Source organism: Rattus norvegicus, chromosome 4 (assembly GCF_021556685.1).
Source record: "Rattus norvegicus strain SHRSP/BbbUtx chromosome 4, alternate assembly SHRSP_T2T, whole genome shotgun sequence".
NCBI lineage: Eukaryota > Metazoa > Chordata > Mammalia > Rodentia > Muridae > Rattus > Rattus norvegicus.
The window spans coordinates 184,757,449-184,767,094 of record NC_141537.1 but is presented as its reverse complement, the minus strand read 5'-3'; the positions used below and the strand labels follow the sequence as shown (position 1 = coordinate 184,767,094).

The 9,646-nt window shown below is 41.0% G+C and overlaps 1 pseudogene; it reads right to left on the bottom strand.

The window, feature by feature from the left end:
* Positions 1-852: 852 nt before the first annotated feature.
* Positions 853-1,677, bottom strand: Kctd20-ps1 (potassium channel tetramerization domain containing 20, pseudogene 1; annotated as a pseudogene).
* Between the last annotated feature and the right edge of the window lie 7,969 nt (positions 1,678-9,646).

Below are 9,646 nucleotides of genomic sequence, written 5' to 3'. Positions count from 1 at the left end.
TTACCGTGTTCTGGTTGCTAATGGCCTGTGGTTTTTTGTTTGTTTGTTTATTTGTTTGTTTAAATGAGCTTACTGGTGTGAGAGCCCGGAGGTAGCACCTGCCCAGCTCACCAGATGCCCTTGCTCTGGAGCTCAAAGGAGGATGAGTGCCAAGCAAATCCTCAGCATCAGTCTCCTACCACACCCACAGCCAAGCACTGTCTCTGGGGACAGGCACTTCAGCTTCCTGCCAGAAGAGGGTCCGGCTGGCCCATTCTGGAGCCATTCTGCCACCTCCTTTACAAGTTTCACTTCCAAATGAAGCATCAGGCTGCACAGGCACACACCCTGGGTCATTGCTATTCCTGCCACAGACCTTGTCTTGTGGGTCAGTTTGCTCCTGTGTTAGTGAAAAGCAGCACTGAGCTGAAGCTCTTGGGAATTCCTTTCAGACATTCTATCCAGATGGCTTCTGGGTGCAGCGCCCAGGCACCGCCTTTCACCCACCCTGGTACACAGCCCACACAACGCGCCGGCAGGCTGTCTCCTCTGACGTTTGCGAAGCCACCCACCAGGTGGAAGAGTGGGCTGCTGTGCAAATGTGAGGCAACAGTCCACTTCCTCTGCTGCAGTTATGCAAAGATTCAACGAAGCACCAGACCCAAACGGTTTGTTTGCCAGGGCTGGTAAAGCCGATTGCTTCTTCACCCAGTCAGAGGCTGACCCAGAAAAGGGCACATTAATGACTCGGGGTGGGTGGGGAGGAGCCAGGAGGAAGCACCTCCTAAGGGTGAGAAACCACAGAGGATGGGGAGGCCTGGCTGGGGATACCCACACAGAGAGAGCCCAGCAACGGGCAGACTCAGTTTGTTCTTAATCTTGAAAGTCATTTGGAGCCATCTGAGAGAGTGGATCATTTAGCCAGTCGAGCTCGTCCACCTGTGGTGGGTGATGCATCATTATCTCCTAGCAGCCACCAGATTAGTGAGGGATTTGCTGCGCACACACTGGAAATCCACAGGCGACTCTTTCCGTCCTCCTTTTCCCAGGACTTATGGATAAAAGGGCGCTGCACATAATTGTAGAGAACTTCAGACCGCCCACCAGGTCTCCTCTTGATCTTTTCTTTACAGGTAGGGTAACCTTCAATTCCAATGCGAATGTTCTTCAGGTCTCGTTCTTTAACACAGTTTTAGCAACATCTCGATTCTCGATGTGTTTGAAGACTCTGTAGAGCTTGGAGCTGTAAAGAATTTGGGAATACTCTTCCCCCATGGGTCAGAGGTGATCTTCATCCCAGTCCATGGAGTCCTTGTCTGTCAGCACGACGATGTGACACTCTCGCTCGCCTTTCTTGGCACAGCCCACAGTGATGGGCAGAATCAGTTCCTCGAGGTAGTGGTCAAACTGCTTGTGGGCACCATGTTGCACAGCTCGTGCAGTAGAGCACTCAGATCCTGACCCAACATCCGATAGTGTTGAAGTCAAAGTTAATGCAGAGATAGTCGCAGGTGTCTCTGAGGTCTGGGATAGAGAGAGATACCATCTGGACAGTTGATGATGCCAGTTTTGCAATAATCCAGAACTGTGCAAAAACACAGTGGCACTGATCCCTTCTGCGATCTCGTACTCTCCCTTTTCATTGGGCCGTGTGAAGTTGTATTATTTTCCTTGCCCAAACATCCTTCCCAACATGGTATCTGGATGAGCAGTGAAAATTTGAGGATTTATCACAAAACGGTGCCATCCACAAGAAGTGTCACTTTCTCTGGGGCTTGAGAGTGAGAGCTACCTCCAAAACCTAAGCCGCCGTTTCCAAATCTCTTGGAACAATGAAGGGCTCACGGCTCCAGCAGAGCCTTTGCTTGTCAGAGCCTCCTGGGTCCCCTGCAGTGCTTCACCCTCCCCTTGTCAGACCCTTCCGGGTCCCTTGCAGGGTTTGACCCCTGCCGAGCCCTGCTGATGCGTGTGGAAGCCTTTTGTTCCTAACAAAGGAACAGTCTGGCCTGGTAATACACCTGGGCGATGGTCATTCCTGTCTTTTGTCTTCCCAGTCTTTGGTTTTTGAGACTTAGGCTGGTCTTCCAGGATTTCTCCCCAGTAAATTGGGGGCACGTATTTGATCTTTTGTTACTGAAGTCTTGAGCTGGAGGTTTCCCACTGTGCTTCCTAGATTTTTCCACCTGGCCAACTTAGGGTATATATTTGGAAAATAAAGCTACAGAAGGGGCTGAGTCAAGTGCAAGTTGGCCGCGCTGTCAGCCCAAAGCCACTGCGGGGACCGGCCAAGCTCAGGCCACCGTGCTCCCGCCCGGCCGTGGATTAAATTATTTTCAAAAGCTGTTGGGAAATGTTAATTGGCTTAAGACTTCACCGTAAGCTTACCACAGGAGAACTTAAATCTTATTTATAGATGGCTCATCTAATGAAAAGGCAGCATATGTAATTGGATCACATGTTTATTCTCTTGCGTTCCCCCTGCTTCAGCACAGATTATTGAATTATGTGCTGTAGCCACTGTTTTTGAAATGTTGAAAAAAAATCAAGCTTTTAATTTGTATACTGATAGCCAATATATAGCTTACGGTTTGCAACTGCTTGAAATTGTTCTTTTTTTTAGATACTGCTAATTCTCAAATTTTGCAATTATTTATGCAAATACAACTCAACTTAAGAAAATTTACTGTTCCACACTTTAAAGGACATTTAAGAACTCATACTGGATTGCCTGAACCCCTTAGTAAGGGCAATGCCACAGCAGATTTGTGTACCAGGCAGATGATAGGCCTTACACAGGAACAATTGGCCAAACAATCTCATTCTTTATATCATCAAAATAGTAATAGCTTAAGACAACAATTTGATATTTTTAGACAATGTGCACATCCTCAGTGTCCTCAGGTTCTTCCTGTTGAAAGACCCCCGGAGTGGGAGACCCTCACTCAAGTCTTGGGATGACGTGGACCCCCCCCCCCCACCAAGAACTCACATAAGACCGTCCTTGCTGTAATTTACATGAGGTTTATTGATAGGAACCAGTGCACTGGGGTCGAGACTCATATCCCACGCAGGGGCAGTGGAGTTCAACCACCAGTAGCTAAGAGAAGGGGAATTTAAAGGAAGAAACCACAACTGAAGGGGGTAGGGAGGGCATCATTGGAAAATGTCAAGAATACCAGTGAAAAATCACAAGGAAAAGCTTCCTGCTTCTCAAGATTGTTCTTTAAGATTTTTTTTTTCCTTTTTTTTCGGAGCTGGGGACCGAACCCAGGGCCTTGCGCTTGTTCTTTAAGATTTTAATCTAACTTTATGGTCAACTAGTTCCTGGGAGAGAATTGCCAAACTGGCTGGTGTAATCGCAGTTCCAAGGCCCAACCAGTTTCTTGCTTTCTGTTCTAAACTTTGGTCTAGGGGGCAACCTTTAAACTTCTACCTTTCACTGTATCACATAATGGTATTAATCCTCTAGGACTTATACCTAATCAGTTATGGCAAATGGATGTTACTCACATTTCTGATTTCAGAAAATTAAAATATGTTCATGTGACTATTGACACCTTCTCAGGCTTTCTAGTTGCAACTGCTTTAATAGGAGAAGCAACTGAAAATGTAATTACTCATTGCCTACATTGTTTTTCTATGCTTGGTGTTCCAAATCAGATTAAAACAGATAATGGAACTGTTTATTGCAGTCAAGAATCTGAGACTTTTTGTCCGCAATTTAATATTACCCAGACTTCTGCTTGAAAAACCTGGGCATGATACACACATCTATAATCTCAGCCTTCAAGAGGCAGAGGTAGGAGGATTTTCAATTCAAGATTACTGTGGACTATGGACTATTACTGTGGATTATGTGAGATTCTATCTTAGTACATCACTGTCCTCATGGGGAAAAAAAGAAATGGAAAAGAAAATGAGATGTAGAAGGATGTAGATGAGGAAAAATGGAAGGAGAGAGGAGGAGAAGGAAGAAGAGACTATTTAAACGATGTTATTTCTGTATCAAATATGCACAGATCTCTCTGCTTGTCATGATTTCATAATAATTCAATTCTTAGAATCAACATTGTATTGAATATTGTAAAATATCTAAGTTGATTTATGGTGTAAGGAGGGGTGTCTGGGTTCTATGCTATTACTACACAGTTTTGCATAGGAGACCTGGCCAGATGTGATATTGATGAGGTGGCCTGGAATAAATATCCCAAGTACACAGAGAACTGACTGTATGCTGACTGTAACTACACCTTATAGAAATTGTCAAGGTCATAATCAGAATCTAAGGGAAGATTCATTAATACAGATGAGTCTGGCCCATATGTGGTTAGACAGGGTCAGTGTGAGGAAGATGGCACAGAGTCAAACAGTGATCACCAAGAGCCCTCCCTCTTGTCTCTTCAGTAGCCTGCCCTTTAACAAGAGTTGGCCAGAGGAAAAAAGAAGGCAAAAACCCAGAGATAATAACCTTCATTGCTCTCTGCTTTTTTTTTTTTTTTTTGGTTCTTTTTTTCAGAGCTGGGGACCGAACCCAGGGCCTTGCGCTTCCTAGGTAAGCGCTCTACCACTGAGCTAAATCCCCAGCCCCTGCTCTCTGCTTTTTAACTTCTCTCTGAAGATATCTGTTGGGAGGCCACTACAGGAAGTACATTAAACAGCATCTACCATAAACCTGACCGATCTCCCCGTTTCTGTGCACAGCAAGTGCCCATTACTCACAGGCACAATAGTACTTTTCAAGGGAGGACAGAGGGAGAAAGGTGGGATCCACTTCTCCTGCTTGACATAGGTCAGCCTATTTGTGGTCTGATGGAGCAAGATTTCTTCTATTCAAAGCAATGAAACATCTACTGCTGTGTGCTAAGGAGCAGAGCTTTTGCTCAGTGTCTTCATTATCTGCCCAGGACCTTGAGTTTAGATACGACAATGGACAGAATCCCCAGGATGGCACAGTGGCTTTATAAGGACAAGTAGAGAAACCTCATTATCACATTTGCTCTGCATCACTAGGTGATGCCCTCATCATGTTATGATGTAGCAAGAGGGCCCTAATCAGGCACTGTTGCTGTGTTCTTGAAACTCCCAGTCTCCACAGTTAAGAGCCCAACAAATCTATTTTCTTTAAAAAATTACCTAGGCTGTGGCATGTGGTTATAATTACAGAAAATGAACTAAGATAGTATCTTTTGTTTTGTTTTCTAGTCAACTTGAGTACAGAAACTTTGGGGGATGTAAATATCGATTTAAAGAATTTGTTTAGGGCCAGTGACATGTCTCAGTGGGTTGACAATCTGAGTTTTAGCCCCTGAATAGATATGGAGGAAAGAGAAAACTAACTCCTGAATGCTGTCCTCTTGTATCTATATGTGCACTGTGGTACTCACATGTGTGCAAGTAGGTACATCCACCCACACAAGTAAATAAATATTTAAAGTTATTTTATTTTGTAATATTTAACTCAACAATATTAATAAATATATTTATTGATTTAGCTACACAGTATCATAAAGCACATGTAATACTGTATTCATTCAGTAATATTATTTTTTCTACTTTGGTTTCCAGTTTTGTATTAACTTTTCATGTGACTATTGGCTATACATATTTTTATAATTCCTCCTGTCAATGTTGAGCCTCTTACAAGCATTCTAAAGTGCATGACTTTTGGTTCTGACCTACTGATGGCTGTGGCTGTGCCAACTAGAAAACAAGTTCAAACCACAAGCTTCCATTGACTGGAAAATTAACTCAAATCATAAGCTTCTACCTTATACTGACTAAGGAAGATGATTTTTTCATTGATCCTATCATAAGCTTCAGAATTTGAACAATTACCCCTTTCTTAATTGATGTTTAAAGTTGGTGTACAGTGACTTTCAACAGTTCCGATGTGAGGTCCTTATACCGGTTATTAACCCTTTCTTAAGTGGATTTTCTTGTTTTGGTTTAAAATGATTTCTCAAGTGGCCTCTGTTAGCACCCTAAACTGACATTGTTGAAGGTGTTTCCAGAAGCATTATCAAACCTATTCTCAAAGCTATTTGGTGTCTACTAATGGACTTAGTGCAGTTCTTTCTGTTCAGAAACACTGTACCTATGATCTTTAAAAGAAAAAAAACCCTACACTAAAACTTTGCCATTGGTAAGCCACTGAGCTGAGGTGCAGCAGGGTGGGGTAGAATAGGATAGGGGTGAATGGAATTTCCCCTCTGCCCTCTGAAGGTTTGCTGGAATAAAATGTCTAGGATATATTAAATGGGAGAAAAGTGTACAAATGCATTATTGTCCTTAAGTACAGCTCAACATGGTTCAGAAGCTTTGGGTCCCAGTCTTTCTAGGGGAAGTGAAATATAGGAAAAGCCAGAAAACTGCTGGGGTTTTCTCTTGTTGTTGTTGCTGAGGTTTTTTGATTTTTAGAACAAACAGTAAAAATCATTTAGGGAAAGTCACAGGCTTAAAGAATGTACAATAGTTTGGGGTAACATGTATTTGCTCTGCAAATTTGGTGGGTAAAATGGTGTCCAGTCTTTGAGAACCTCCCACCTGAGGCTCCATTACTACATCTGATGCAAATCTGACGGAGGCCGAGGACAGTTAGAGGAACACCTGTTGCACTGTGCAACAGATCTTAATTGCTAAATCTTAATTGCTAGATCTTAATTGCTAAATCACAACCTGTATTTTTTTAACAGCATCTGTTGTTTGTGATAGTCCTTACTAGGTAATGTGAACAATTTTAAAACAGGTATTCCTTTCTTCCCTAAGAGAAGCAGTTATGGGGCTGAAGAAATGGCTCAGTGGTTAAGAGCACAGACTACCATTGAAGAGGACCAAGGCCTGGTTCCCAGCACCCACCTTGGAAGGTTCACAACTGCTTCTAACTCCAGCTCCAGGGTCTCTGAGGGCACTCCTACACTCCCACACATACTAAAAATAAATATTAAAAAGAAAGAAAAAGCAGCTGTCAGCTTGCCTTAATATTCCATTTTATGTATTTTTGGTTTTTAAAAACAAAAAAGTGGGTTGAATATTAGCAAAGTTCAGAGTTAGCAAGACGAAGTGAAAGGGAGTCATTGAAATCAACCCAAAATGCTAACTGTGAGTTGTCTTAGTCTCAATCTCTCATCATTCCTAATGATGTGTATGTGTGGGTTAGGGGGGGGGATCGTGTTTACCAGTGCACACTTACTGTTGTCCCCTGTCCTGCACAGGCTCTCTATTAACACTAACTCCAGTGACAGAAATAGTAACTAATGTTTATTTGGTGTCCATTAGGTGACAGGGCCTGCACAGTCTTACACATTTCAACTCTAATTTGGCAGTAATCCGGAAAGGTATGTCTATTTAGTGAGTTTTACAGTTGAAGGTCCTAGGACGCTGTCTAGCACTCCATTAGTCTGGGACTCAGAGCTGGCATCTGAGTCACTCAATATTTAATGCTAAGTATTGTGTTGTTTACTGCTTATCCTATCTCGAGGTGGCTTGCCATTTTAGGAGTAATAAACTGATTATTTTTTTATACGAAGCTTTAGTCTAAATATCTAAAGAAGCATTGAGCATATTTCCTTATGCCAACATGAATTTAAACATCTCTCCACAGCCAAAGATAACACAAACATTTGGTGAAGAAAAAAATCCTTGCATGTTCCAGGCCACCACCACTGCTGCCAGGGAGTTCACATACCCTAGCCTCAGTGACAAACCTTAAAAAAAAAAAAAGACGTTTGAGGACAAAGGAAGCATTTAATGCTGTCTTCTTGTGAAAGTACATGTGATTAATCAACCCAAACAGATAGGCATAAAATTTCATTCTGTAAAGTTTTATAAAGGGAAGTAAACTAAGTACTGCCTGGGAGTTAGTGCCATGCAGAGGACTCAGGCTTCTCTGATTCTGCCGCCTCCTCAGCACCTCACAGCCAACAGCTGTCTCCATTACACCAAGTCACTCAAAGGAGTTTCCTTTGAGATTTCAACAGATCACTTAGAAAAGACCTCACTTTATGGTGAGGGAGGACCTTTTATTTCTTATTCTTGTAAAATACACATAATATGAAAGCTGTCATTTTTATCTAAGTTGATAGTTGAGTGGCATGAAGTACATTCACTGTATTGTGGGATTATGATTCCCATGGATCACAATTCTTTTACCATTTCAAACTGAAATTCTATATTCAATAAATACCAGCTCTTCACTTCTCCCTCTCATAGCCCTCGGCAACCACCACGCTGCTTTTCACTGCTTCCAATTTGTTGTCTCTAGACTCCTTGTACAAATAAAATCATGTATTTGTCTCTTGACAACTTGGTTATTTCTTTTTGTGTAAATTCCTTGGGGCATCTATGTTCTGGCATGTGCCACGGCTTTTAGTCTGAATTATGTTCCATTTGTATATAGTTTGTGTTCATATATGTTTGCATGCATCTCTTGGCCAAATGCTGACCTCAGGTAATATCTACCTTGTTTTTGAAGCTGGGTCTCTCACTTGAGATCAATAATTTAGACTAAGCTGTCTTGACAATGAAACCAGAGCTGGGCTTACTGGTAGAACATCATATGCCTGACTGGTGTTTTGTAGTTTTGTCATATGCGTGTGTATGATTGTGTATGTTTCTAAAACCAACTTGGATCTATAGTAAAGTCTTCTATAGTAATGTCTTAATACTTATTATACAGAATAATGGAATTTATTATAGTGTTTCCATGTATTATGTAATGTATTTTGACAATATTTCCCCCTTAATTTCTCTTGGGGTTGCAATGAATCTGTAGATTGATTTTGCAAGTATGGCCATCCCATGAGCATGCAAGGTCTTTCCCTCTTCTAGTGTCCTCTTTAATTTCTTTATTCAATATCTAAAGTTTTCATTATAGAGCTCTTTCCTTTCCTTGGTCAAGTTTAATTCAAGAGATTTTTTTGGTGGGCTTGGATTTTTAAAGTGTTATGAATGGGAATATTTCCCAGATTTCTTTCTCAATATATTTTTTATTGGTTAAGGCTACTGCTTGCCATATATATTTTTATGATGAGATGTGTTTCTTATAATTCTGAGTATCTATGGGATATTTGACATGATTGTTGTTGGCCTTGTCCTTACATGTCTATCAAAATGTTATGATTTCTATTCTATCAAAAACAAGAGATTTGTGAAATTTATAAAATTTATTGACATATTGAGCCAGCACTAATCTCTGGAATAAACCAGCTTGATCATTTTTTGATATATTATTGAAGAGTTTGCAGGTGTTTTTAAAGAAATTTTGTATACATTTATATTGGAGATTGGTCAGTATTTTTTATCTTGTTTTAGCATCAGGCTAATCCTAGCTTCATAATTTGGTAATGTGCTCTTCCTTTGCTATTTAATAGCATAGTTTGAGAAGCATTTGTGTTAGAATTTTATCTGGTAATTTTTTTATTTGGTAAATATTTGATCACTACTTCACTCTTACTGCTTTCTACAAAGCTGCTCAATTTTTTTTTTTTTTTATATCTTCATGATTTACTTTTGGTAGGTTATATACGTCCAGAAATGTATGTACTTTATTTTAGAGTTTTCTACTTTATTGGAATAAATGATTTCTGAGAAAAGACCTAACGATTTTTCTGAATTTCATTAATGTGTGTATTAACAACTCTCCTTACCCCCCCCCAGTTTATTTACTTTG